Genomic DNA, 27843 nt, shown 5'->3' with positions numbered 1-27843 from the left:
TCAAACCCCCGAACTGCTGACCTTTCTGATCAACAAGCTAAGCATCTTAGCCACTGAATCACCGCATCCACCCAATATCCCAGGGGCTGCCACAAAGAAGAGAGAGTCAAGCTAGTCTCCAAACTACCTGATGGTAGGACAAGAAGCAATGGATGGGAACAACAAAAGAGAGAAGCAAAATAGAACTAAGAATGAATTTCCTGACAGAACAATTAATCAGTGGGACCAGAGATGGCATTCAGCCAGTTCTGAGAGGTTTTGGAGAACTGGTAGAGGAAATTTTGAGAGCAGGGAGGAAATGAGAATTTTACAGTATCCTTCTCCTGCCATGCCCACGAAGCCACGTCACAGAACTGGTAGCAAAAAAATAATTGAATCCCACCACTGAGTGGAACGACTTGCCTCCAGAATTCATGACTGCTCCAACACTGAATATTTTTAAGAAGATGTTGGATATCCATTTGTCTGAAGTGGTCTAGGGTTTCCTGCCTGAACAGAGGGTTGGACTAGAACAGTGTTTTTCAACCTTTTTGTGCAAAGGCACACTTTTTTCATGAAAAAAATCACGAGGCACACCACCATTAGAAAATGTTAAAAAAATTTAACTCTGTGCCTATATTGACTATATATAAAGTAATTTTCCCACGGCACACCTTATACTATGTCACGGCACACTAGTGTGCCACGGCACAGTGGTTGAAAAACACTGGACTAGAAGACCTTCAGGGTCCCTTCCAACTCTATTATTTTACTACTCTGCTATTCTGCTGACCTTGGTATATCTCCTCCCATCTTGTCAGATCAGCACATCTGTGCCTCCAATGTTGATTTTCACAGCAAGGTTAGAGAACCAGGGATGCAATTTCCAATCCTGACTCCTCTCCTCAAAATTCTAGTCCTCTTGATCTGCTTGGACCTTGGTTCATTTTTAGGCGAAACACAAAATCCAGCATTTCCTTTTCCTTCCTTCCTTCCTTCCTTCTTTCCACTCAATAAAATTGACATGGAGACCAGCTAGTGGGTCATTATTGGCTGCAATTCCACTGAGAGTCCATTGGCAAGGACTGGGTCAGCCCAGAGAAGGTAGTACGAGAGTCAGCAGCTAGAAATCGTTAAAGAAGAAGCAACTAATGAGACCAAAAGGAGACAGCAACTTCTGAAAAATTTAGAGCCTGTAATGAGCTGGATGGCTAAAGTCATTTCATGCTTGTCATCCATTCTTCACAGCACAATTTGCTTAAATTGTCCCCCAATTTAATTCCCAGTACAAACAACAACAGCTTTCCAATGTGCCAAGGCACATTGCCAACTTTTTTTTTTTTTTTACTGCGGTTGGATGGTGCACTGAATTTTGCACTTTCTCAGCTTTCAAAGGAGATGTTGGATTCGCGCCCAGCTCCCAGGGTTGGCTTTGTTAAAAGGGCTGGAGGAAATTGAAGACTTTGCCTCCAGTTCGGATCCTGAAGTTCAATCGAGATCCAGAATTTCTGTTCTTCAACTTTAAAGGTAGAAATAAAAGTTCTCCTCGCACATATATGTTAGTTGTTCCTGACTCTAGGGGGTGATGCTCATCTCCGTTTCAAAGCCAAAGAGCCAGTGCTGTCCGAAGACATCTCCGTGGTCATATGGCTGGCATGACTCAATGCTGAAGGCGCACGGAGCACTGTTACCTTCCCACCAAAGATGGTCCCTATTTTTCCACTTGCATTTTTATATGCTTTGGAACTACTAGATTGGCAGAAACTGGGACAAGTAATGGGTGCTTACTCCGTTATGTGGCACTAGGGATTTGAACCACCAAACCGCCGACCTTCTGATCGACAAAATCAGTGTCTTAGCCACTGAGCCACCAGGTCATCTTCTTCAACATTAAGAATCACTATAAATGGGCCCACATCCGGAGATATGTTTTCACTGCCCACGTTCAGTAGCCAGGAGGCCTACGAGGAAAGGGAAGATAAAGCTGCAGAGAAATTAGACAGGTTAAGAAGAATGAGTCAGTTTGGTGTAACAGATAAGGTGTCAGGCTGGAAACTGGGGGATCCTGAGTACTAGTCCTTTGTGCTTTAAGCACAAAGACAGCTGGGTGACCTTGAGCCAGTCACTCACTCTCCACCCTAGAAAAGAGTCAAGGGCAAACCATATCTGAAAAACACTGCCAAGAAAACTGCAGGGAGTTATACAGACAGATGGTCACCGAGAAAATATTGGTGGTCCTCCGAAAAATTATTTGCATTTTTTGTATTGCACTAAATCAGAAGTCCTCTAACTACGACCCCTGGGAAGCATTCGTGCAATGAATATTTGTGTTGCTGCAGAGAGTCTCCTTCAGGGTTTTTTATGTGGGTCGGAGGGCAGCCTCCCTTCAGCCTCCTGGTGTGGGGCTTTGGGCAAAGGCTTGAGAGAAGTGCCACTGGTGGCGAAGAACGGGAGGGCCTTGTTCCAGTGGGACTGCATCATGGCCTGGTACTGGTTGACCATCTCAGCCGACTGAGCCTCCAGGCATCAGGACCTGGCTTTGCACTCCCACAGGTCTTCCCTCTGCTTGGAAAGCCTATGCTCATAGTCTTCAGTGAGGTGCTTCTGCTGAGCCTCCTTCTTAGTCAGATCCAATTTGAACCGAGCTGTTTTGCCAACTGGTGGCTGCTTAGCTCCAGTAACTGTTTCCTGTTGGGGCCCTAAGGAGTCCGGGAGGGAGGTGAGGAGGGGCTAGGAGAGTAGGGAGGAGTAGAGGCCGGCGAAGCACCCCTCGATGTGAGTGATATCAAGTTGGCCATGCCCACCACCTAGTCACACACACCCAGCCGGTCATTAGACAGATCATATTAGTGGTCCGTGGGATTTAAAATTATGAATTTAGTGGTCCCTGATGTCCAGAAGGTTGGTGACCCTGGTCCAGCCAGTGGCCAAGAGTCAAAAAACTGAAGGCACACACACACACACACACACACAGAGAGAGAGAGAGAGAGAGAGAGAGAGAGAGAGAGAGAGAGAGAGAGAGAGAGAGAGAGAGAGAGAGAGAGAGAGAGAATGAATGAATGTTAGACTTGTATTAAGGAAATCTGGCATTAAAATCTCTGGCATGAAGGTCACTTGGTCTGCAATTTCAATCTCTCTTATAGTCATGTTTCCTGACCTTTGTTGAGAAAAAGCAGCTAAACGTACGTGCAAATTAAATTTAGAAACGGAAGACATTTCCTTGCCTTCTTGTTTTGTTTTTCAACCCTGAGGACAAGAAACTTGAAACCCTCTTTCAAAACATCCATAGAATCAGCCTATCAATCTTACTAGCGCTCCTGTCCACTTTTACACTGATAGCTGCCTCCAGACTGAGCCCAAAGGAAGAAAATGTTCTTTTCTGCATAACAAGGAACCAAATTTGGCCGACTCAACCTGGTTTTTTTTTTTTTTTTTTTTGCATCTGGTCAACCTGATTTGCATCTGGACTTTGGACTTCATGTGGTGTTGTGATAAAGGGATGAACCCTCCTAGCTATTCCTCCCCCCTCCCCACCGTCTGCTAGCCAAATTTCCTACTCCGCCCTCTCTCCTTGCAAAAAAACTGCCAGAGAAAAAGGAGGAAGCAGTGCGTTTCCTGCCCCTCCCTTTCCCAGTTCAAGCACGATAGAAAACAGCAGCCCCCGCCCTCCACACTGGCTACCTTAGGTCGATCCTTCTGGGTTGTTAAAACTGAAAGTGACCAATCAAAAGAGGAAGAGGATGCTCATGTTTGTCCTGTGCTCCAAATTTCCTTTATCTGTTCCTAACCTCTGTAGGAAGTTGGTGTCCACCGCTCTCCAAGAAGAATGAAATATTCTAGGAAATATTAAAAAGGCAGAACGTTATGTTTCCCTGGATGAGAAAAGGGGAGACATGTTTTTTAAACAAAGTTTTTATTTTAATTTTTTGTAACATATATATTTTTTTATAAACAGAATGTTGCACGGGTTTTCCCCCTTAATATCTTCTCATATACATATTTCATTTTACAACATATTTCCATTTTCAATTTCAGGCAATAATTTCTTTCCATTTTTTCCATCTTAATTTTTTTCTTAATAAACAATATCATTATTTGCCCCTCCAAACTTATCAAATTTTAATATTTCATTTCCATCTTTCGTTGTATTTTACTACAGATAACACATATCCTTAGATTTAATGTTCTACAATAAACATTTTACTTAGTTAATTAACCACAATTAATAATATTAATCTATTTCCCTCATATCATGTTAACTATATGTCATTAACAATATTAACATATTTCATTTTATTCTACTGGTAAATCCTGTCTCTTCTTTCCTCCTTCCCTAACTATTATTTCTTGGTCTTTCTGAAACTTCACTTCTTTTATATTCTCTTCTTTCCACCCATTTACCTAGCTTTTTGGAGAAACATGTTTTAAAGACAAAGTAGCTCTCTGCTCCCCCCAGCTCCAGGGTGATGGGATTAAGACATGGCCCTCAGGCAGAAATGTTATCCTATTTTCTTCACTATCAGTAGCGGGACCACACGAAATAAGGAGAAATTTTCTGACCATCAGAGCAATCAACCAATGGAACAGCTTCCTTTCAGAAGTTGTTGGAGCTTCATCACTGGAGACTTTCAAGAAGAAATTGGACTGCCATCTGTCAGAAATGGTGTAGAGTCTCCTGATTGGACAGGGGTTGGGCTAGATGACCTACAAAGTCCCTTCCAACTTTGTTAATCTGTATCTTTTCATTTCATCAAGAAATTCAGGAGTCCGAACAGACAAACTTTCTTGGCAGCTTGACAAAAAAAGCATTTTATTTTGCATCCTCTATCAATCAAAAGCATCCTTTGTTCTATCCAGGTAGATGCCTCATTAATATGGAGAGCCCATTGCTCTGCCAGATCTGATTTTGTTATTTAATTAATTATGCCCTTTAGGTCATCCATCCCTAACCTGGTACCCTTCAGATGTGCGATTGTGGAGATTGTAATCTGAATGTATCTAAGGGACATTACATGGACAGGAGGGAAGCTGTTACAGATGCTGAAAATGTAACTGGACACCCAGTTCATGCTGGGATTTGTTGATATTTGGTCACTAAGACATGTCCGACTCTTCCCAACCTCATGAACCATAGTATGCCAGGCGCCCCTATCAAGTGGTGGGATTCAGCTGGTTTGGGCCGGTTTGGGCGAACCAGTTGTTAAATTGCTGTCTGACCCCACCTCGTCCCTTCCTCCCTCACCCCTTCCAGGAGTCCCCCCCCCAATTCCCTGTTTTTGCTCCCGGGAGGCTTCAGGGAGGCCTACTAGGCCCAAAATGAGTCATGAGGGGGTGCAGAGCCCCCCACAGACTGTTTTTGCTCCCAGGAAGATGCAGGAGGCCAATAGCAATAGCAATAGCAATAGCAATAGCAGTAGACTTATATACCGCTTCATAGGCTTTTCAGGCCTCTCTAAGCAGTTTACAGAGAGTCAGCATATTGCCCCCAACAATCTGGGTCCTCATTTTACCCACCTCGGAAGGATGGAAGGCTGAGTCAACCCTGAGCCGGTGAGATTTGAACCGCTGACCTGCTGATCTAGCAGTAGCCTGCAGTGCTGCATTTAACCACTGCGCCACCTTGGCTCAAGTGCTGCCTGTCATGCCCCCTGGCCATCCACACAATGGCCACACCCATCCAGCTGGTCATTAGGGCAGTGAACCAGTTGTTAAATTATTTCAAGCCCTTGGAAACCTTGGAAACATCTGTCTTTGCTTCCAGACATTTCCAGACTACAATTCCCAATGTCTTGCACTAATAGGTTGCTGGAAGTTATAGTTCATCATTAACTGGAGAGCAACAGATTTTCCCACTTTAGTATAAAGCAGGGTATTCAAACTTTTTTATAGCTGGGGCATTGTTGTTAGTTGCAAAGTTATGTCCGACCCATTGTGACCCCCATGGGCAACGTTCCTCCAGGCCTTCCTGTCCTCTACCATTCTCTGGCGTCCATTTAAGCTTAGGCCTGCTGCTTCGGTGACTCCATCCAGCCCCCTCATTCTCTGTCGTCACCTTCTTCTTTTGCCCTCAATCATTCCCAACATTAGGTTTTTCTCCAGTGTGTCCTTCCTTCTCATTCAGTGGCCAAAGTGTTTGAGTTTCCTCTTCAGGATCTGGCCTTCCAAAGAGCAGTCAGGCTTGATCTCCTCTAGGACTGACCGGTTTGATCGCTTTGCAGTCCAAGGGACTCGCAGGAGTCTTCTCCAGCACCAGAGTTCAAAGGCCTCAATTCTTTGGCACTCAGCCTTTCTTATGGTCCAACTTTCATAGCCATACATTGCAACTGGGAAAACCATAGCCTTGACTATACGCACTTTTGTATAGCTGGGGCATTATTGTTTAATATATATATAAAATCTTCAATGGAATGCAGTGAGGAAGTGGATTCTCATGAGGAAGTGGGTACATTCTGGAGAAGGAAGAGGCAACTCATCCTGTATTAGAGAAGGACAGTGAAAAAAACCCTCCCCTAATAGAGTATATTGTAAATGCAGATAGTCTGGTAAGATTTTGTCTATAGTGGTGAAAAAATAAAGAATTCAGTGTCAGGCACCAGGGAAATCAGAGATCCAGGCAGTTCAAATGGGTATAAAGATTTATGGCAATCTTAAGCTCCCTACAAGAATCTGAACTACTAATGGGCCAAAGCAAATTGGTGATAGATAAGAATCAAAAGGAATTCAAGGTGGACTGTACTTCATTAGCTTATAGGTGTGAAGCAGTGGTGGGATTCAAATAATTTAACAACCGGTTCTCTGCCTAATGACCATCTGGGTAGATGGGGCTTGGTGGTCATGTGACTGGGTGGGCTTGGCCAACTCAAGGTCACTCAGGTCGATGGGTGCTTCGCCTTAGCTGTTACAATATAATAAGGGTTAACCAGAGAGGCAGTTTCTGTAAGCAGGTCAATAAAGATTAGGATGGAAACAACACCAGAATGTCTCCTTCCTGACTTTCTTACAGAATTAGCCCTGTAAAATGGAAAAAAACAAAAGGAGATTTCTTCCAACAATCCGTTCTTTGAACTACTTAGAAAGTTACCAACCGGTTCTCCCGAATAGGTGCAAACTGGCTGAATCCCACTACTGGTGTGAAGGGACTCATGACTGAAAACATATGAAGAATGGTTGCAGGATTTGGGTTTGGCTAGTCTAGAGAAAAGAAGGACTAAGGGGGGACATGATAGCAGTTTTCCAGTATTTGAGGGTGGCCACAAAGAAGAGAGGATCAAACTATTCTCCAAAGCACCTGAGAAGAAATTTCCTGACAGAACAATTAATCTATGGAACAACTTGCTCCAACACTGGACATTTTTACGAATATGTTGGATATCCATTTGTCTGAAGTGGTGTAGGGTTTCCTGCCTAAGCAAGGGGATGAACTAGAAGACCTTTAAGGTCCCTTCCAACTCTGTTATTCTATTCTGTTCTGTTCCATTCTTTTCTGTTCCGTTCCATTCTATTCTATTCTAAAAACTTTTCAAAGCATCAGAGGGCAGGACAAGAAACAATAGATGTAAACTAATCAAGGAGAGGAGCAACTTAAAGAATAACTTCCTAGCAGTGAAGAAAATTAGCCAGTGGAGCAGCTGGCCTTCAGAAGTTGTTGGAGGTTGTTAAGAAGGGACTGGTCATTTGTCTGAAAAGGTATAGGGAGCAGGTATTGAACAGGGAGTTGGACTAGAAGACCTCAAAGGTCCTTTCTATCTCTATTCGGATGGATGGATGGATGGATGGATGGATGGATGGATGGATGGATGGATGGATGGATGGATGATGCATTTGACTCCTCCCTTTGGCTCAGCCTGATCATTTCCTACACTCAACTTCGAAGAATCACCATGTGTCATTCTTGTTTTTTGGGTCTGACCAATCAATCTCCACAGACTGTAGAGACATAGCAGTGTCCCAAAGGAGACATCTATGTTTTCCATTCTGTCTTTGACCTTTAAGCTCTTCGTGTTTTATTTGGATTCTTCCATAAATAAGCACAGTCTTGCAAACCTTGTTGTACAACAGTACCATGTGCAATCCACCGACTGTGTTTTGTCCAATATTCTGTAAAAGAGGTTGCTTGAGCTGCATAATTTATCCGGATGCCCTTATGATCACCGTGGTTTAGCAATAAAGCAAAACATTAAGGCAGCCCCAGACTGAACTGGGGAGTGGCTTAAATCCCTGATTACAATGGAAGGACCTGTATATCTAGGTTGAGTTTTCCATTTCCCAACTTTCTCTTCCTTTTCCCAAAGTCCTTTCCCACATTCAGCATGTTGCTTTTCTCCACTGCTAAACCTATGCATATACGTCAACACTCTGCCTGGTCAATAAACATACCATTGAGCAAATTCTATTAAGAGCTTGGCCAAGGACCAAAATACTCATTATGCTGTCAGCATGGAGCCATACTGGGCCTGCCGAGACATGGGCCACGAGGCAGGGGGGAGGGAGTGAAAGCTGAGCAGATGATGGGAATCTGCTTATCCAGGAAATTCTGGATTAGGATGTGTCATTTTCCCTTACTGTCCTTCCAATGGATCTGGGAGGTTGAAGCTGAGGTGGTATTCAGCAGGTTCTGACCAGTTCTGGAGAACCAGTAGTGGAAATTTTGAGTAGTTCAGAAAACCGGTAAATACCATCTTTAACGGTCCCTGCCCCTATCTATTCTCTTCCTCCTGAGTCCAAGCTGATCGGGAGGGAATGGGGATTTTGCAGTATCTTTCCCCTGCTATGCAGACCACACCCATCAAGCGACACCCACCGACCCTGTAGTAAAAAAAAATTGAATCCCACCACTGGGTTGAAGCATTCCCGATCAAGAGTGGTCGTAGGTGCTCAGCTCTTCTGAAGATATTTCATTACTTAAACTAGATCATTATCATCCCCATTATCAGCACTGCTGATGTTATGTAGTTTGGGTAATGAAACACCTGCAAGAAAACAACCAAGCTCAGAGACCACCAAAGACCATGCCTTGCCTGTCAACGACTTCTTCAGCTTCCACCACAATAATACATGGGCAAACAATTGATACAAACTCAAGATAAATCATTTCAAACTCAATTGCAGAAAATACGACTTCAGCAACAGAAGTTGGCCTGGAATGCTCTACCCAACTCCATTGTTACATTTTCAAACCCTCACAGCTTCAACCTCAAACTGTCAAACTGTCTACAGTGGACCTCACCCCATTCTTAAGAGGTCCATAAAGGGGGTCTGCATAAGTACACCAATGTGCCTATCGTCCCTTTCTTATTGTCCTCATTTACCTGTATTTACTTCCTTTGTTCACATTTATGTTCATGCCTATACTGGTTATCTTGTACATGCTTTTCAAACAAACAAACTAATTAACAAATACCCTGTTTCCCTGAAAATAAGACCTCCCAGGATAATTAGTCCAATCGGGCTTTTGAGTGCATCCGCTAAAATAAGCCTTCCCCCCAAAATAAGCCATCCCTCAAAATATTGCAACACAGCAGCAGCCATGAGGTGACCACGCTTGCGCCCCCCCTGCACTTCAAAAATAATAAGACCTCCCTCAAAATAAGGCCAAGTGCTTATTTCGGCAGCCAAAAGAAAATATGACCCTGTCTTATTTTTGGGGAAACACAGTAAATAAAAGGACCCCTCATTTCAACCCTGAGCTACAAATATTCTACAAATATTCTCCTTCGTTCCTCTGTGCATAAACACAGAGTCCTTTCATCTGTTAGCGCAGTTTGTAGTGTACTTTGGATCAACTGGACGAACTAGATCAACCCTCCCTAAGGTCAGTTACTCATCCCCCCCCCCAAGAGGTAATAACAGAAGCTAATTTTAAACACGACTGGTTCATTTTTGGCAGAAAATGTAGCAGTGGGGAGAAGAGATGAGCAGAAATCTGTTTGTAAAGAATACAACCCAGTTGCTACAAGACCTGTTTGGTTTAGCAATAGCAATAGCAATAGCAATAGCAATAGCAATAGCAATAGCAATAGCAATAGCAATAGCAATAGCAATAGCAATAGCAATAGCAATAGCAATAGCAATAGCAATAGCAATAGCAATAGCAATAGCAGTTAGACTTATATACCGCTTCATAGGGCTTTCAGCCCTCTCTAAGCGGTTTACAGAGTCAGCTTATCGCCCCCACAGTCTGGGTCCTCATTTTACCCACCTCGGAAGGATGGAAGGCTGAGTCAACCCTGAGCCGATGAGATTTGAACAGCCGAACTGCAGATAACAGTCAGCTGAAGTGGCTGCAGTACAGCACTCTAACCACTGCACCAACTCGGCTCGGTTTACTCCTCTATCTCCTCCTTTTTTTTCTGTTTACCTCTACTCTGTTTTCTTTTTTAGAGCAATGCTACACACACACACACACACACACACATTAAATCAATCTTCATTTAAACTCTCCCCCGTCCCTCAAAATATTGCAACACAGCAGCAGCCATGAGGTGACCACGCTTTCATTGTGTTGGAGATTTTGATATAATTCACTATGTTGTTTTCAACTCCTTGTGACCACATAGATCAGGGTGTCAAATTCAAGGCCCACTGGCTGGATCCAGGGTGCGGAGTGCTTAGATCTAGCCTGCAGGGCTGGTTTAGAAATATCAAAGGACTGGCCTGTGGTGCCTCTGCTGGACAAAATGGGCCAGGATGGAGCCACATATGCTCCCTGTGGCCCGTTTCCAGCTTCCATGGCCTCCTGCAGCACTCTGCTGGCCAAAAACAAGCCATGCAGAGGCCCTGCACAGCCCGTTTTCAGCCTGAAGAGTGTCTGCTGGAGGACTGGATTGGACTGAATTACAATTATGTGGCCTCAAGTAAGTGTCTGATCTGGATAGAAAACAAGCAACGTCCTATGCTGATACTATAGTTTAATGCGGGATTTTACATACTTTAGGTGCATTTAATCTACAATCAAAAATCTGTAATTGATAGCCATTTCTATTTGCTGTCCTGGAAATTTATCTCTCCTGTTAGATGTTGTATTATCACATTATTTATGCTATAGTATTTTTATTATTAGCTGAATAAAAACAACGGGACATAAATTTAGTGGAATATGAAGAATAAGTAACAAATGTTTGCCAGTAATTTGCACAGTATTCTCAGGCAGAATGGGACAATTCGCTGCAGTCAACTTTCTGCGGCCAACTCAGTGCAGGACAATTCACCACAGCTAACTCACTACAGCACAACTCACTGTGGGGCAATTTAACAATTCAATTTAATTATTAAAAATAAATATTTCTTTGCCATCCACATTTCATTCTGTCCCTCCTTTTGCATCTTTTCTATAATGATTCTCTTCCACCATTTCTTTGATATTAGTGTAACTCTCATCCTGCAGTGAGTTGACCATGGCAAGTTAGCCATGGCAAGTTGGCTTTGGTGACTTGGCTGTGGTGAATTGCCATAGACCCTTCTCAGGAGTCTTCCCCAACACCAAAGTTGAACTTTGTACTTTAATTTAAATTTTTCCATTTACTTCATTTTCCCAGCTTTATTTGAAAAATCAGTAGTGATTTTTCACTACTATCATCCAACCAACACTTGCAAGTTTGATGTGGGTCTATAGGCCAAATTGGGAGCCTTTTTAAATCGAAATGGGAGAAGTGTTTTCTTCTCCTTTAATTCATAGAATGTGATTTTCATTAACTCCGTGCTTGACATTTCGATCAGTTTACTGCACTAGCTTTGTGGATACACCCATGCCACAGGGAGCCTGGCCTGTTCCCAAAGCAGTATATTGTGGGAATTAACTCCCCCAAAAGTTTTGCCTTGAGGCTTATGATTCTTGATGAATGTACCTTGTCTTTGTATGTACACTGAGAGCATATGCACCAGGGGTGGGTTTCAACCGGTTCGCGGCGGTCCCTGCGAACCGGTTGGTTGCCGAACCCGGAAGTAAGTAACTTCCGGGAACGGCGAAGGGCGTGCCCGCCCGCGGTCCTTACCCAGTTTTGACGAGTTCTGCGCTTCCATGCATGCGCAGGACGCATACAGCGCCTGCGCGATCGTCCAGGAGCAGCTGGAGCGTCGCGCAGACTCTAGTACGCATGCGTGCACTGTGTATGTGCATGAGGACACCGCCAGCCGCATTCCAACCGAATCGGTTGGAACGGGGCGAGAAACCCACCCCTGATATGCACCAATGACAAATTCCTTGTGTGTCCAATCACACTTGCCCAATAAAGAGCTCTATTCTATTCTGTTCGGTTCCGTTCCATTCCATCCCATCCTATTTTAATATCCCTTTGGCCGGCTTCCTCATCCTACTGCAGAGCAGATCTCATATGGATATTATGAGGGCACAGTCTTAGTGCAATGTTCTTGTCTCTTTTCTGCACTTTCCTTCCGTTCCTTCTTTTGATTCTTGCCCTGGAGTCATCCTTCCTAAATAGTACAAACAGATTTAGACAAAGGAAGAGTAAAATAAAGCAGAGGTAGAGGTGTCTCTTTCATGACCTGCACTCCTGTTTTTGCCCCAACAGTAGGAAGTGGCTATCATCTAAAGATGTTCTGGAGAACTGGAGAACTGGTTTGCCTAGTTCCAAGCAGGATGTCAGAAGGCTAGAAGATTCTTTCAGTGTGAAACAATGACAACTATGCACTCACCAAGATATGAGGTTGGGAGATTTAATCCCAGGGCAATGTCTGAAAGGCATGTGATTCAGCTACTCGGCTGGGTCTCAGCAGGTCTGAACCTGGTCTCTGGCATGGGAAGCCTCTTGAGCTCCTTAAAAGGAGAAGTAGGGTAACAGTGAACTGAGGTTTAAGAACAGGATACATCTGGGTTCAGCATGCAATGTATGGTCATGTTTGAAGAAATATGTCTATCTGGATCCAGTTCCAAGTGGGTAAAAAGATACTGGAAACATGGAGGATCTTTGGAAAGATGGCTTAATCATGGACAGGATCACTTGGCTTGAGCTCCTGAGCAGAATCATATGGCTTGAGTTCCTAAGCAGAAAAGGGCTGAGGGTCCCTGGATTTATGCCCTCTCCTGGGCTTTGAATATCCTGGGGCACAGGAAGAGTATCCTGATTGGTTGCTAGCAGAGGTCTTAGCTAGCTCTGTAAGTTGCCTGTTTGCTAAGCTTGGTTGAAACTTGGTGGGTGGTGCAATGAAATGGGGTAGATCTTTGTTATGCAGAATAAGCTGGCTCAGGCCTTAATGGCCCATTGACAAAGGTGGGGGGGCTGTAAAGAGAGAGTCTCTTTCCTGCCTAAAAACATGTTTCTTCATTTCTTATCCAGCGAAATATAATATTCTGACTTTTTAATATTTCCTAGAATATTTCATTTTCCTAGGAGAGGGAGTCTGTTTGTTACATACAAACTTTCAAGAAATGGGCTTCCAGGGAGTGGTCTGTCGCCGTCAGCAGCTTAACAGAGCTGCCCCCAGAATTCAGGTTCGTTATCTACTCAATATCAAGAAGATAACTCTTTTTTCAGACAAGAAAAAAGCAGTGAGGAATCTCAGCTGGTAAGAATCTTCTTTGAAGTTCACAGTTTGTTTTTTTGTGAGCTGTGGACGGAGGGGGAGGATCAACCCAAAGCTGAGTCATTCAACTCCGACCTGAACTTCACAGCTGTTATTCACAGCACCAGACAGGACCCCTCCCCCTTAGGACAATCTTTAGAAAAGAGACTATTAAAAATCAATACGAGCAAAGACCAAACTTGTGAACTTTGAAACCTTTCTCTATCTGAAATACCAGCTTCAATGTTATAAAAACCTCCTTTGTTTAATTGTCTTCAAAATGGCGTTTACAGCTTCTGCATTTGTTATCTCCGGCTTCCTGCTACAGAATCAAAGAAACAATCTCTTATAATTTAATTAGAGCTACTCCCTTAAAGCTTTCAAGACTCTTTGTTGTTGACAGAGACATTCCAAACATTCCAAACGGACTTTCTCTTTTGAAATCCTCCGTAAAACCCCTTGAAAAAAAAAAAGAAGGAAAAAAAGGGGGGGAGGAATTTCTTTTTCTCCACATAGCACAGTGGATTAGTAATTTAGAATAAATAATTAAAACCAAAATATAATGGCATCCAAATCAACCTCTGTCAAATTACCTCCAAAAGCGTCTCCCATACCTGGTACAAAGTTGCAGCCCCCACCATCTATGCCCCCTAGTGGAGATGTACTAACAAAAGAATTTTTTCTGGAAATGTTCAAAGAATCCAGAGAACAGAACTTAGAAATGTTTAAAGAATTCAGAGAACAGAATCTAGAAATGCTTAAAGATTTCAAAGATGAAATAAGGAATGAGATGGAAGTTCTATATGACAAATTCGATACCAGGGCCACTAAAATGAATGATAATATGATGGGAATTGTAAATGTGATAACAGAATATATTTCTGGAATGGAAGATAATTTAGAAACTCTCAATGAAGCTAAAACTAACCTGATATCCAAAACTGAAGTGGTGGAACAAAAAATTGATAATGCTGAAAAACAAATTATTATGATACAGTATAAGCAGATGGAGCTTGCATTAAGAGTGAGGGGGCTGCGTGAAGAAAAGCAGGAGAACTTAAAGCAAATGTTTTCTGAAGCTTTTGATCGTCTGGTGGGAAAACCGGGATCCAATTTTGATTGGCAGATTGACAGGATTTTTCGTGTTAACTCATGGGCGGCAAAACAAAGGCAACTTCCCCGAGACGTGGTAATATACTTTGTTACAAGAGAATCTAGAAATATGATACTACAAGAGTCTTACAATACTAAGCTTCAAATTGGTGGACAGGATCTGATTGTTTTGAAAGAAATGCCACCTCAGATGCTAAGACCCAGAAGAGATTATGCTTTTCTGGTGGAAGAGCTCAGAAAGCGTCAGATACAGTACAGATGGGATGCCCCATTCAGTATTATAGTTACAATGGACAAACAAAGATATCATCTCAGCTCTGTATGGAAAGCTCGTGATTTCTATCATAAGATTCTGAAGATGGGATACCCTGAACCTTCGGGATATGGTGAAAAACCATGAGACGAACAAGATAAACAGCAAACCACACAACCATCAGATAAAATGTATCATCTCCCTCTTCCGGAAGGGCAAGGAGTCAAGGAAAAAAGATCCAACCGTAAGACCACCAGACAAACGGATAAACAAGCTACTATGCAACAATCTCAACAATCGTTGGCCACTGATCAAGGAGCTACTGCAACAAGCTCAGAAGCTGTGGGAGGAGCCAAACCAAAGGTGAGACAGGCCTTGCGGGAGGCTCTAAAAAAGCTTCAGGCAACCAAAAATGACAACTAAGATTTTGACATGGAATGTTAACGGACTGAACTCTCCACAGAAAAGAAAGAAAATATCTCATTATCTCAAACAGTTTAAGAATGATATAATTTGCTTGCAAGAAACTCATATCAAATCAACCGATCAAAAATATTTGTTTAACCCCAAACTGGGCCAACATTTTGCGACCTCAGCCATGGAAAAGAAAAATGGCATAGTAGTATATTTAAGAAAAGACATTAAAGCTGAGCTAATTGAAGCAGATCCCTTTGGAAGATATATTGCATTAGATTTAATCTTAGAAGGGAAAAAGACGTTACTTTTGGGAATTTATGCTCCTAATCAACAACAAGATGGATTTTATAGAAATCTCCATGCTAAATTAGTACAGTGGGACTTTGAGTCTTGTATATTATTGGGTGACTGGAATGGCGTGATCGACACCAAAAGAGATAAGAAGACAGCTCGCCCGAACACCAAATTTCGAGCTAAGTTACCCAAACCCTTTTTTGACATGCTGGACGACTTTGAATTGCGAGACGCTTGGCGTGAGAGGCATGCAGAAGAATATGACTTTACCTTTTTTTCCAATAGACATCAATCTCTTTCAAAGATTGATTTTATACTAATTACAAATGATTTACTTTGTAGGGTGAAGAAGACAAAGATTATGGCGAGAGTTCTTTCAGACCATAATCCAGTCTGGATGGAATTGGGAAGGGTAGCCCAGGCAAGAAGGTCCTGGAGGTTGAATGAAAACTTATTTAGATATGAAAAGTATGTTAATGATTGTAAAAAATTGCTATCGGAATATTTTGTTCTCAATATGAACAAGGGTACATCTTTGGAATATGTATGGGATGCAAGCAAAGCGTATATGAGAGGAGTATTAATGAATATAAACAAAATACATAGACACAAACAAGGGCAAAAACGAAAAGAATTGGAAGAGGAAATTAAAGGGAAAGAGTCAGAATTAACATTGAATCCAGGAGATACAAAGATTAGGGAAACAATTGCTATATTAAAATCTCAGTTTGATATGCTGATCTCTGACCAGGTAGCTACTAGTTTATTATATGCTAAACATAATACTTTCTGCAATGCAAATAAACCCGGTAGGTGGTTGGCTTATCAGATTAGAAAAAAAGGAAAGCTCGAAATGTATCCAAATTGTGTTACAGAGGGAAGGAAGTGTTTCAACAGGAAGAGATTCAAAAGGTATTTTGGGAATTTTTTACAGAGTTGTATAAAGGGGATAAAATTAAGGACGGAGATATAGACAAATACCTAGATAAAGAGAAAATCCCCCTAGTTAGAGAAGAACATAGGCATAAGCTGAATCAACCTATAACCTCTGGGGAAATTTTGCAGGCAATTAAACAATTAAAGTTAGGGAAAGCACCAGGCACAGATGGTTTAACAGCTGTTTATTATAAAAATCTACAGTTAGAAATGGTAGAACCCCTCAGAGAACTATTCAATAAAATTCAATCGGGAGGGAAAGTGCCTCCTTCGTGGAAGACTGCGTTCATATCGTTGATACCCAAAGAAGACCAAGACCTTACCCAACCAAAAAATTACAGACCTATTTCATTACTCAATGTAGATTATAAAATTTTTACTAAAATATTAGCAAATAGGCTAATGGGGGTAATTCAGCAACTGATACATACCGATCAAACTGGTTTTATACAGGGCAGACAGATGAAGGACAACGTTAGATTAATCATCAACGCTTTAGAATACCTGGGAAAGAACAATCAAATCCCGGCCGCATTCATATTTTTGGATGCGGAGAAAGCCTTTGATCGAGTTAATTGGCAATTCCTGCTGAAGACATTGCAAAAAATGCAGATAGGAGATGGCTTTTTACGGTCAATTGGTGCAATATATCAGCAGCAAACAGCCCAGATCATTGTCAATGGAAGTCTGACAGACTCCTTTCAAATAGAAAAAGGTACAAGACAGGGCTGTCCTCTGTCCCCATTATTGTTTATTATAACTTTGGAAATACTGTTGAATAAGATACGGGGCCTGGGCGGTCTAAAAGGGATTAAAATTAGACAGCAAGAATATAGAGTCCGTGCATTTGCGGATGATCTGGTTATAATATTGGAACAACCGCAGGAAACTAGTAGGGTATTATTGAATACGATCAATCAATATGGTCAAGTCTCGGGATTTAAAATAAATCTAGGAAAAACCAAAATAATAGCTATAAATATGACTATCAAACAGAAGGAAGAACTGGGGGCGATGCTAAGATGTGAGGTAGTTAAAAAAGTTAAATATCTTGGAGTTAATATTTTAATCTCAAATGGGAAATTATACAAGTATAATTATGAATCACTTTGGCATAGTACACAGTTGGAGTTGAAAAGGTGGGAAAAACTGCATTTGTCCTTGCTGGGTAGAATAGCGGCAGTAAAAATGAACATTTTACCAAAATTTTTATTTCTTTTTCAAATGTTACCAATACTTAAAAGAGATGCGAATCTTTTAGAATGGCAGAAGGGTATCAACAAATTTGTGTGGGCAGGAAAGAAGCCGAGGGTAAAGATGAAAATAATGCAAGATGCACGTGAAAGAGGAGGATTGAAATTACCTAACTTAAAATTATACTATGACGCAGTGGCATTATCTGCAATTAGTGATTGGATTCATCTAACTAATGACAGAATTTTGAATATCGAGGGATATGACTTGTTATATGGTTGGCATGCTTACCTGTTATTTAACAAAAAAAACGGATAAGAAATTTAAAAATCACATCTTAAGAAATGCTTTATTGCGGGTTTGGAAAAAATATCAACATAAATTAAATGATAAAGTGCCCATGTGGGCAATTCCTAGACATGCAATTGAAAATATGAATGTAGAACAAAAACACGATAGAACCACCTATAGACAACTTCTTATCTCAGAAAGAGGGGTGATGGAACTAAAATCTTTAGAGGTACTTAAAGAAGAGAAGGTAGTTCAAACGTGGTTTCAGTATGGTCAACTACAGGCTAGGTGGAAAACAGATTAAAAAATTGGCTTTGTAAAAGTTGAGGATAATTTGTTTAAACAAATAAGAGATCAAAGCTCAATGCATATAAAGAGGATATATAATGTATTAGTACAGATGGCTTCTGAAACAGAACTGATTAAGGATTGTATGATAAAATGGGCTCAGAATATCGAGGAACCAATAATGCTTGAAACATGGGAAAGAATCTGGGTAAGAAATGTGAAATTTACACAAGCACAAAACTTGAGAGAAAATTTTTATAAGATGTTTTATAGATGGCACCTAGATCCTAAAAAGCTTGCCTCTATGTATCCAAATGTTCAACCTAAATGTTGGAGACGTGGTTCTTGTGATGCTACATATTTTCATATATGGTGGACATGTCGTAATGTCAAGGCATTTTGGATAAAAATATGGTGGATCCTGCAAAACATCTTTAAAAGAAGGATAAAATTTACCCCCCAGTTGTTTTTACTGGGTATATGTATTGATTTTGCAGCAGCAGAGACTAATTTGGTTCTGTATTTAATAACGGCAGCAAGACTCTTGGTGGCGCAGTATTGGAAGAAAAAAGATTTACCTACAATTCAAGAATGGACTTTGAAAGTTATGAACTTAGCCGAAATGGCCAAAATCTCAGCATATCTTAAAGAACATTCAAACGAGAGATATAAACGAGACTGGAAAAAATGGATTGATTACATAAAAAGTAAATATGGGACTAAGAAACTCCAGATAGCTTATGCTTAGTATCAGTAATAATTTAAATTGTTTAAAATTTGGGTAACAGTAAGAAGCTGAGTTCAATGTAGAGATATTTTAGACTGTGATTGTTCAAAAGTTATACCATGTATGGTCTTTGGGAAGTCGGGGGGAGGGAAGGGAGGTGGGGATTTAGGGGGAGGGGGAGGGGGGAAATACAATATGTGTTAATTTCCATGATTGTATTTGTATACTGTGGCTTTTCAATGTTAGTGCGAAAATAGAACAAACTTTCAAGAAATGGTTACCCTTCTGACATTCAAGTTGGAGTTCCACTGGTGGTTTCTACCATACTTCATGATTTCTTCTGTAATTTCTTTCAAAACTAACTTGCCAAACCATCATGGATTTGGTTTGGGTTCAGAAGGCAGTATGATTCTGGCCATTGTGGTTCACGGATCATCATTTGTGGTTTAGTACGCATTGTGAAACTCCAGCCAGTTGTGATTTATTCAACAAGCCATAGTAAATCAAACAATAGTGTTCTGACTGAGAACTTCCCAAGATCATGAAATAAACTCCTGGTCCTGGCAAAAACCTCTTTTATTAATTGACTGTAAATTATGCTCATTCACATCCAACAAAGTTTTTCAAGGGAGGATTTACAGTCACAGACCTTATTTGGCTTGGAGAGCTGACAGGCCGATATCTGCAGAACTTGGCAAGGAGTCTCAGAGACTCACAAACCAATTAAGCGAACTAATTTTCTCCTGCAAACTCCACTCCCCTTTTGCTCCTCTTTTATTTCCTCTAGGAGGGGCCATTCATCATCTGGCCTTACTCCCAAGTCGACCCCTGTTAATTTAGTCATTCCCTTCATCTGGTAACTCTGTGCATGCACATACTGGGAACAATTTCCAGATGTTTGTCTGCCTCACTGATGTCTGCCTCTCGAGGCTCTGGCCCCCTCTCTGCCTCCAACACAGAGCCCTCATCAGAGCCTTCCCCAGATTCCAGGACTGGCCCATGTTCCTCCCCAACCTCCTCTCTCTCTGAATCTGCTTCCAGCTCTGCTGGCTGCTGGCGGGCCACAACACATAGCTTAATCAATTTCTGACCCAAGATTACGTTTAAGATGATGTTGATCTTCTTTTTCCTCCTTGAATATTTTTGGTGATGTCATGATTATACAGATGTTGTTTCATCATCACCATCATCGCCACCATTGTTATCGATTTCAAAATGTTTAGAATTTCTAAGTACTTTAATAAAAGCTAATCCACACTCAACTACGCTACAGAAAAGGAAAAGGGGCTGAGGTTCAAACACTTTGGCCACCAAATGAGAAGAGAGGACTCAATGGAAACGAGGGAAAGATTGAAGGCAAAAGGAGAAGGGGGCAGCAAAAAATGAGGTGAGTGTCAATGATGCAATGAACATGAATTTGGGCAAACTCCAGAAGACAGTGGAGGACAGAGGTGGGGGTGGCATGATACGGTCCATGGGGGTCACAAAGAGTTGGGCATGACTTAAGTGATTGAACCACAAATTCTATAAAGTAATTAAGTGAAGATCACATGAAGAGTTAATAGTCCCTTGGTAAGGCCTTGATAAGGCCACACTTGGAATACTGGACCCACTATGTAAACAAGTTGTTGAGAATCTAGAAAGAATGCAGAGAAGAGCAGCAAAGATGATTAGGGGACTGGAAAATAAAACATTTGAAGAACGGTTGTTGAAATTGGGTATGTCTAGTTTGATGAAAAGAAGGACTAGATATGACATGATAGCAGTGTTCCAATATCTCAGGGGCTGCCACAAAGAAGAGGGTATCAAGCTATTCTCCAAAGCACCTGAGGGTAGGACAAGAAGCAATGGGTGGAAACTAATCAAGGAGAGAAGCAACCAAGAACTAAGAAGAAATTTCCTGACAGTTAGAACAATTAATCAATGAAACAGTGGAACATTCACAGAAGTTGTAAATGTTCTAACACTGGACGTTTTAAAGAAGAGATTGGATAACCATTTGTCTAAAATGGTATAGGGTTTTATTAATGCCAATAATGCCAGCAGGAATCCACCTTTTGTGTGTGTGTGTGTGTGTGTGTGTGTGTGTGTGTGTGTGTGTATTTATGTATATGCATGCAAGTCAGGTCTTCCTCATTAGCTATCTAGCATTCAAGCATCCTTGAATAAGGTCTCCCTTATTAGCTATCTAGCATCCTTGTTCTGTACATGTATTGTGATTAGAAATATTGAATTAGGATGTTTATTTGTATTTATTCTTAAATCCCCCCTCTCTCTCCCTCCCTCTTTCATCTCTCTTCCTCTCTTTCCCCTCTGTCTCTCACTCTTCCTCTTTTCCTCTCTCCCCCCCTCTCTTTCCTCTCTCTCTCTCTCTCTTTCTGTGTGTGTGAGAGAGGGGGGAGCATACATATGCAAACACATTTTTTTTAAAAAGTATTTTAAAATATATTTCTGCCTTATGTAGTCGTTTTATTTGTAGAATATGATTTTTAACAAAATTGTGAGAAAACAAATCTCTATTTCCCTTTTTATTTTTAACTGTGGTTTATTTTTCTTCTTCCCTTTTTTTTGACATTTTGTTTGTTCAATTAAAAATAAAGGAAGGAAAAGAGCGAGATCAGGAAGAAGAAAGTTGAATGCCTGATCTGAAGTTCATATGCTTCACTCAGAAGTAATTTAGCAAGATTGGAGGAAGCTGCTTTTTGACTTCCCTCTCCTTCTGAATTTCCCTTGAGATTAAAGCAGTTAACAAGGAAGAAGATTTCTGTCACCATTCCCTTTCAAAGCTTTCTTTTTCAAGATAAGTAAAGGTTCCCCTCGGACATATATGCTAGTCGTTCCCAACTCTAGGGGGCACTGCTCATCTCTGTTTCAAATCTGAAGAGCCAGCACTGTCCTAACATGTCTCCGTGGTCATGTGGCCAATATAACTAAACACCAAAGGTGTATGGGATGCTGTTACCTTCCCACCAAAGGTGGTCCCTATTTTTCTACCTGCATTTTTACATTCTTTCGAACTGCTAGGTTGACAGAAGCTGGGTCAAGTAATGGGAGCTCACTCCGTTACGCGACGCTAGGGATTCAAACCATCGAACTGCCAACCTTTCTGATCGACAAGCTCAGTGTCTCAGCCTCTGAGCCACCGCATCCCTTTTTCCAAGAGAAGGTACAGGTAATCCTCGATTTATGATGGCAATTGAGCCCCAAATCTCTGTTGCTAAGCGAGATAGTTGGTAAATAAGTTTTGCCCTATTTTAGAAGATTTCTTGCCACAGGTGAATCACTGTAGTTGTTAAGTTAGTACAGGTAGTCCTCGACTTACAAAAATTCATTTAGTGACAGTTCAAAGTTACAATGGCACTGAAAAAATTGACTTATGACCATTTTTCACACTTATGACTGTTGCAGCATCCCCATGATCATGTAATGTATATTTAGACACTTGACAACTGACTCATATTTATGATGGTTGCAATCTCCTGGGGTCACCTTTTGTGACCTCCTAGTAAGCAAACTCAATGGGGAAACCAGATTCACTTAACAATTGTGTTCCTAATTTTAGAACTGCAGTGATTCACTTAACAAATGCGGTCAGAAAAATAGTAAAAAAAACCTCAACAAATTTTTCACTTAGCAACATAAACTTTGGGCTCAGTTGTGGTCGTACGTTGAGGACTATCTGAGATCTGGTTGTTAAGGGAATCTGGATTCCCCATTCACTTTGATTCTCAGAAGGTCACAAAAAGTGATCACATGACCCCGGGATGCAATAGTCATAAATACATACAAGTTCCCACACCTCTGAATTTGGACCATGTGACCATGGGGATGCTGTAGTGGCCATAAGTATGAAAATCGATCGTAACTTCTAATTTAATGAATGGTTATAAATTGAGGATTACCCGTGCTTTGGAACTAAACCAAATCCAGAATCAGGCAAAACTATTGTGTCCTGTACAGAATAGTTGATGTCACAGCCGCTCCCCAATAGAAGCCCAGAACATTTTGAATGAAAGTTGTTTCTTCCTCATTATTTTCAGCTGGCCTTGGCTGAATCTAGAACCCTAAACCAGCGGTCAGCAACCTTAAACATTCAAAGAGCCACAAAGGTCTTAAACAGAAGTGGAGCTGACCAGAAGTCCAGTTCCCCAACCATAGAGTCTCCTCCTAGTGTGGCATCCTTTTCCCTCTGCTGACCAGAAGTCCAGTTCCCCCACCACAGAGTCTCCTCCTAGTGTGGCATCCTTTTCCCTCTGCTGACCAGAAGTCCAGTTCCCGCACCATAGAATCTCCTCCTAGTGTGGCGTCCTTTTCCCTCTGCTGACCAGAATTCCAGTTTCCCCACCATAGAGTCTCCTCCTAGTGTGGCATCCTTTTTCCTCTGCTGACCAGCAATCCAGTTCCCCCACCATAGAGTCTCCTCCTAGTGATCCATTGAATCCAAAGGATCATCCTCATCCTCCTAATGATCCATTGAATCCAAAGGATCGGGGCTCTGATTGTGTGCTCTAACATATCCCACTCTGGCCTCTTCTGAAGGATTCTGGGTCTTCACAAGTGGTTGTTCATGAGCATCTGGGTTAACTGCTAAATAGAAGTAGCACTTAGACTTATATACCACTTCACAGTGCTTTATAGCCCTCTCTAAGCGGTTTATAGAGTCAGCCTATTACACCCAACAATTTGGGTCCTCATTTTACCCACCTTGGAAGGATAGAAGGTTGAATCAATTTTGAGCTAGTCAGGATTGAACTCCCAAACTGCAGCCAGCAGTCAGCAGACGTAGCTTGCAGTTCTGTATTCTAACCACTGCGCCACCATGGCTCTTAGTCACAACCCATTAAGTTCATAATCCAGATCTTGGCTGCTCCATTAGCGAAAGGAAGGGATCAAAGGCAGCCCACATTGTTTTTCATGTTTTGAGGTAGAAACAGTGTGCTAATTGTAGGCTAGACTTTTTTTCCCCCCAGCAGGCTCAGTAAAGAAGGGACAAGTAACAAGCATCTTGTCTTGGCTTCCAAACTCCTTCAGTTTTATTCTTGCTTCAGCTACCCACGTTCTGAGTTCCCGAACATCGCCTACCTCCCTGTGTGCAAATCATAGCCTCCTTGTTCCCTGCACTGAGATTTCTCTCATTCTTGCCTGGCTTTTCCTTGAAATAATGAATCTCATAAATACACACACACACACACACACACACACACACAAACACACACACAAACACACACACTGAGTGGCTGGCCTAGCTGCCAAGAAGGAGTGGAATAGAGATCAGGCTTTGTTTGGGCTCCTCCAAATTAACATTCCCAGTTTGGGTGATTTTACAGCTATGAAAGAAATGGATTTGCACTGTCCCTTTTCCACCCAACAAAATAGCAATACCACTTAGACTTATATATTGCTTCATAATGCTTGGACAGCCCTCTCTAAGCAGTTTACAGAGTCAGCATCTTGCCCCCAACAATCTGGGTCCTCATTTTACCGACCTCAGAAGGATGGAAGGTTGAGTCAACCTTGAGCCGGTGAGATTTGAACTGCTAAACTGCAGCTAGCAATCAGCTGAAGTAGCCGGCAGTATGCTGGTGGGATTCAATTTTTTTTTAACTTTCTGTGGGCATGGCTTGGTGGGCGTGTTGTGACTTGATGGCCATGGCTTGGTGGGTGTGGAATGAGAAGGTCACTGCAAAATCCCAATTTCCTCCCAATCAGCTGGGACTCGGGAGGCGGAGAATAGATGGAGGCAGGGCTGGTCAGAGATGGTATTTATCGGTTTTCTGAATTACTCAAAATTTCTGCTACCGGTTCTCCAGAACTGGTCAGAACCTGCTGAATACCACTTCTGCTGAAGTACTGCACACTAACTACTGTATCACCTCAGCTCTATGTTGGACTTTAGATGGTTAGTTCTTGACTTACAACCACAACCAAGCCCAGAATTTACTAAGCAAGGCAGATGTTAAGTGAGTTTCATCCCATTTTTTCTTGCCATAGTTGTTAAGTGAATCACTGCAGCAGTTAAGTGACTAAAATAGTTCTTAAGTGAATCTAACTTCTCCATTGACTTTGCTTGTCAGAAGATCGCACAAGGAGATGACATAATCCCGGGAAACTGCAACCATCGTAGATACATGCCAGTTGCCAACTATCTGAATTTTGATCATGTGACCATGGGATTGCTGCAATGGTCTTAAGTGTGAAAACAATGATTATACCATGGAAGCAATGATCTACCCCAACATAATAGATTTGAATAGGCTACTGACCTATAAAGAGTTATTGGATGGGCAAGGAAAATTAGAAACAAATCAAGAGTTAAAATCACAGGCAATTGAAATAGACTGGTGGCCGTACCTACAGATTCAAACAAAATACAAAAAAGATTTAGGACAGTATGGGTTTCAAAATGAACAAATGAATCATAACAGGGATGGAAGAAAAAAATGATCACAAAAACATACAATTTTCTTTTAAAATAAAAAAATGGAGGAGGAAACAGTGGAGGAACCAATGGGGATTTGGGCTACAAATTTTGGGTGTAACATTGAATTGGAGTATGGGGAAAAATTATGGGGGGGAAATTATAAATTGACAATGTTGGCGGCATACAAGGAAAATATCTACAAAATGTTCTGTAGGTGGCATTTACCCCCCAGCGAGATTGGCCAAAATGTTCCCAAAGAGACCTCCAAGCTGCTGGAAATGTAACCACCAACAGGGGACCTTCTGTCATATGTGGTGGTCATGTCCCAAAGCTAAGGAATTGTGGATAAAAATTCAAAAATGATTGGAAGAAAATAATGGGTAGAAGTTAATTTTTTCAATATTGTTGTCAAAGTTAGACAGCCACTAAACAAACAATTGTAAGTCAAGCACTACATGTAATGTGCTATAGATCCCCAGGTCAAATTCCAAGGAGTTTTCACAGGTCAGCCTTCTCCTTGGAACATTGTAGTATTGTTCACAACCTCCCACCCCTTCAAAGTAGACAAGATCGAGAAACAGGCAAAGCAGATAGAGACCAGGAATGTCTCTTCGCTGCCCTGGAGCATTTTCTGTTTTTCACAGAACCTTAAAAGCCTCCGAGTTCCTCCCTTTCCCAACTTCCACGAAAACCCAATCGTGGCAGAGTAATTCTGAAATTCTTTCTCGTGACTTTGTCTTTCTTAGGCCTGCACCTTCTTTTCCAAAAGCCCCCACTCCCATTATTGGTTTTCTTCTTCTTTTCCCATATCCAAAGTCAGATCTGTCAGAACCAAACTATACAAAACAAATGTTTGCTAAAGCTACCAACCAACTTTGAAAATTAGAATGATAGAATAACAGAGTTGGAAGGGACCTTGGAGGTATTCTAGTCCAACCCCCTGCTTAGGCAGGAAACCACTTCAGTCAAATGGTCATCTAACAGCTTCTTAAAAATTTCCAGTGTTGGAGCATTCATAACTTCTGGAGGCAAGTTCTTCCACTGATTAATTGTCCTAACTGTCAGGAAATTTCTCCTTAGTTGCTTCTCTCCTTGATTAGTTTCCACCCATTGCTTCTTGCCCTGCCCTCAGGTGCTTTGGAGAATAGCTTGACTCCCTCTTATCTGATATCTCATCTCTTTAGTCATGGAAAGGTGTGTTCAAAGCCCCTGGACAAATCAAAAACAGATCCAAGTCCCTGCTTAGCTGCAGAGCTTCCTAAACCAAACTTACTTATCTTCAGAGTCTCTAGAAGAATAAAGAGTGACTTTGTTGGATTGAGTAAGGGAAAATAAGGAAAATAATTACCTTGCAAGAAAATCCCTTTCTACTTAAGTGGATGTTTCCTGCATGGGAAGTTTTCTTGATGGATTCTTGCCCGCAAGCCAGTTCATTTCATTTCTCGGCTGGAAGTTCAGTTGTAAATGACTGGTGTGTGTGCCAGCGTTCCCTTTCTGTGTGCCACCAGAAAGGCTGAAGGGAGGAGATAAAAACTCTCCCTTTCACATGGTGTGTTGTTGTTGGGACTGCCCAGATGAAAGGCTCCACATTTCCTTCCTGTGGACCAGCCCAGCGCAAGCTGTTGCCTGCCCCAGTAGCTGGGTCAAGCCATTGAAACAATGACCACTTTCCTGTCTGAAGGACCAAGTTGTAGGTCTTGGCGGGCGTAGGCATTCCAGAAGTCAAGTGCTTTTTCCAGTTCCTTCCTCTTCTTCTCCAGGGCCTTAAAAACTGGTATGTAAGACCCTTGGAGGGGAAAGGTGACACTTGTGCTGCTATGCACTAATACCACACATCGGCTCACACCATCTGCCAACCAAACACAGGGAGGCAAACCAGCCCCTAACTATAAAAGAGAAAAGTAGGGTAATTTTCGTTTCCCAGACAGACTCTTATCAGTGGCCGGACTCATAAAAGACCAAGCAGGCAATTCAAACCAGCTTCCTTCCTATTGTTTCCTGACCCACTGAAAAGCAGATTTCAAATCCTTCTATCTTCTGGATTGCCCCCAGCAGCCTTTCTTTTGCACATCTCCTCAGTTGTACAGGCATCTGTGTCTTGTTGCAAAAGATTGCTTGGCAATTCTTCATATTAGCAGTTTATTTATAATAATAGTAACCCTCTGTTTTTAAAAGAAAATCTGTTTTACTGAGGATTCACTTCCTTCTGAATCCCAAACTGGTTCTTTTAAATGCATGTGCTGAATATTTCGAGAATCTCTGCCCTTCCATCCCCAACAATGAGAGATGGTTATTTGGTAGGTTGTGACCAGTTCTGGAGAACCGGTAGCAGAAATTTTGAGTAGTTTGGAGATACCACTTCTGACTTGCCCCACTCCCATCTATTCGCTGCCTCCGGAGTCCCAGCTGATC

General features: G+C 41.7%; 1 protein-coding gene and 1 long non-coding RNA gene across 2 annotated transcripts in view; both read right to left on the bottom strand.

Moving 5' to 3' along the window:
* Positions 1–1846, bottom strand: part of ADCY4 (adenylate cyclase 4) — an 83705-nt gene extending 81859 nt beyond the window's left edge. Inside the window, exon 1 of the mRNA XM_087714155.1 lies at positions 1768–1846. The gene's annotated coding sequence lies outside the window, so the exon portion shown is untranslated. The remainder of the gene's footprint in view (positions 1–1767) is intronic.
* A 495-nt stretch (positions 1847–2341) lies between these two features.
* Positions 2342–26917, bottom strand: LOC148046449 (uncharacterized). The gene is made up of 3 exons (XR_015696276.1): positions 26780–26917; positions 3661–3815; positions 2342–2921 (listed from the first exon to the last, which is right to left on the bottom strand). It is a non-coding gene; the product is annotated as an uncharacterized LOC148046449 (long non-coding RNA).
* Positions 26918–27843: the final 926 nt, after the last annotated feature.

The sequence above is a fragment of the Thamnophis sirtalis genome, unplaced genomic scaffold, assembly GCF_051295495.1.
Source record: "Thamnophis sirtalis isolate CommonGarterSnake01/CBP01778 unplaced genomic scaffold, rThaSir2_p1.2 scaffold_4, whole genome shotgun sequence".
Classification (NCBI taxonomy): domain Eukaryota; kingdom Metazoa; phylum Chordata; class Lepidosauria; order Squamata; family Natricidae; genus Thamnophis; species Thamnophis sirtalis.
Note: the sequence above shows the minus strand (reverse complement) of the source record. Positions and strands in the feature narration are given on the sequence as shown.